Raw genomic sequence first — 3,039 nt, forward strand, 5'->3', positions numbered from 1 at the left:
ACCACGGGGCTAAAAAAACTAGTTTTAATCTCATAATTGTACTTTCTATATCCGCGGAAAGCCGTTTATAATACGATGCAAGAAATAACTATTCTTCGGATAAACTTTGTATGCTAATCATTCATAAAAATTTGTTTTATGCAAAATACTTTTGCATAAAATTTGTCATAAAATTTGCAGTACTTTATGATAATGAAATAGTTTTTATGGCTGCACTAAAATATAGTTTACAGTCAGAAATGAAATAAACAGTGACTTTTCAATTCTTTGCCATGCATTATAGGCCGCCAGCAGCATGTCTCTTGGGAAGGCAGACTTTAACATTCAAAGATTTTTTTCAATAATTGTTCATCATATGCAGAAAAGGGTTATATCCAGCCCACTGTAAATATACAGGGGTTGGAAACATTCCTTTGGTGTCCACCTACCCTGTTAGCAAAATCCTGTACACGCCCTGGTTTATTTTAGAACTAAAGAAATACATTTAAAAAAAAACGCTGAAGCCACTGCCGCCAAGATGACAAATAACAAAAATTAAGTTGCTAGCATTTTGTTTAGCTTTGCTTAGGATACCTTTGACAGGACTTGGCAAACCAAAATATTTTATTTGGTATCTCTGAACTAAATATTAATGAAATGCATGATTATTTGGTCAAATGACCCTCAGACAACGACAACTAATCCATTGATTGCATGGCCTTTGTCTGGAAGTTCTTACTGTCAATGATATTGAGTTGTGTCTATTTTGACTTTACCCCTATTCTGACTATTAATGTCAAGCACCTGACAGAGCAGCAGCAGCAGAAGCTATTTTTAATGTCCTTATTTATTATGCGGTGTTGGGCTGAGATCTAAACGTGTAGCCTTCCCAAAAACGAGCGATTTGTTACGCTACAATCCTTCCTTAAGAAAATGTAAAAAGCAGGGATCTAAAAGAATAATACAATGGCCGATAAATTGATTTAAATCTCCAATCTCCTACAAAAAAATACCTTTTCTATAGATTAAAATCAGTGGTTGAAGAGATTGAACACTCAACTTAATGAAAAAACAATACAAAATCACTAAAGTCCACAACAAATAAGAATACGTTATCATAAAACTTTGAGGACTAGTGTAATAAACAGCCCATTGTCCACCCTCTAGTAAAACATGTACAAAATGAACAGTACAATTCTTGGAAAAGGGTTTAAAAATCTTAAATTAAATACACACTGCTTATAATTGTCATTCTGTACTTTTTATTGCACTAAAGAATAGTTTACAAACAGTCAAAAACGAAATAAATCATGAGTTTTTATTTTTGATAATATAGGCTAAACAAGTTTCAGGTGAATATAGAATAGGGTGGGTTCATATCGGAATTAGACAAAGCGGGGATATGCAACAGATAAAATTAACCTTAAAAACATTTCTGACCGAAAAAGAATTTTAAAAAATTGAGTTTTAGTACACGACCACTTAAAAATATAATTCATTACTTATTAGTATGCAAAGACGACATTCAAATTTTTTTTGAATCAGAACTATGGCTTCATGGTGCTTCCTTGAAAGGCCTTGAGGAGCTGAATCAGGAACTTTTGTCCGTTTCAAAATATCTCGTTCCTAGCCTTAGAAATCACTAAAAAACCAAAAATTTTTAAGGTTTATTGAGAATTGTCCAATTTGTAGAGGTTTTTAAGATTTTCTCAGGCTAGGAACGAGATTTTTTGAAACGGACAAAAGTTCCTGACTCAGCTCCTCAAGGCATTTCCAGGGAGCACCATGAAGCCATAGTTCTGATTCAATAAATTTTTGACTCCCATTTACAAATAGCTATACAATTGAATGTCTGGTCGTCAGCGGTTTAAAGACTTAGGATAAATTTTAAATCATCCAGAGGTGTATTATATCTATATAAATTGAGTGCAGATCCCCGCTTTGGCCTCAGAAAAAAAATGTCCAAAATCGACCCACCCTAATATAGAATTGCTCTAGTCTAAGACTCATTGAGCCAAATTCTAAACGTAGCTCGTGCTAAATGTTGACAATATAAATAAAAATTTTGATACATTTTAATATCATGAATTAATTCTAAAAATAAAATAGCTTAAAACCATTCCGAGACCTATGTAAAGCTTACAAATAATAGGAAGCCCAGCCGTTTCAGTAGTTATTGAGATCCTAATCTTCGGACAAAAACCCTTACTACTTTATTCAATAGGGTACCTTAAAATCATACTGGGACCTAAGTAAAGCTTACAAAAAATAAATAATCCAGTCGGTTCAGTGGTTATTCAGATGCTAAGCTTCAGACAAAAAAAGCGTACTACTTTATATTACAGGATTACTGCTAAACATTAATTAAAAATCTATTGAATCTAATAAAAGATAAAACAAGGATGACAATATCCATAAAAATGAAGCACTGAAACGGTAGGACGAACGGACATTGACACTTGTATAGTGTCTGAACTTAATCAGAATATAAAATTATAAGAGTCGAAGCAAAATTTTAAGGTAATTTGTTGAAAAACTGCTTGATATAGGATAATTTTTATGGACATACTTACATTTTTAGGACTTGATAATAGAGTTGCTTAAATATTGTCCCTGGAATCAATATACAAAAAATCAGATGAAACGCACAATTAGATCACATAAAAATTAGTTTTTTAAAAAGTAGAAAAATGGGCGTACGGACATTCTGGTAATGATTATAGAGTTGCTACGCTTTCTAAATCGTACCTAACTACTAAAGGAATCACCATGGAAAGTTTGAAATCGATAGGACAATTCTAACATGCCTAAATTAACGAATAAAAGCTATCTATCTCGGACGGACGGACGGACGTACGGACAGACCGACCCTAATTGTAGAAAAGCTTCGCTTTTAAAAAATCATTATTAGGATATAGGTCGAGAGATAATCCTAGCTTCCCTTTTCCTAAAGTTCTTAAAAATTTATCCTGTACATAACACTCTTAGGGCGAAAATATATATTATTTCAATCAAAACTATCAGTAACTGTATATTTGCAACAAATATTAGGGGAGCTTT

Source organism: Acartia tonsa, chromosome 8 (assembly GCF_053477335.1).
Source record: "Acartia tonsa isolate MP-2025a chromosome 8, ASM5347733v1, whole genome shotgun sequence".
In the NCBI taxonomy this organism is placed as follows: Eukaryota; Metazoa; Arthropoda; class Copepoda; order Calanoida; family Acartiidae; genus Acartia; species Acartia tonsa.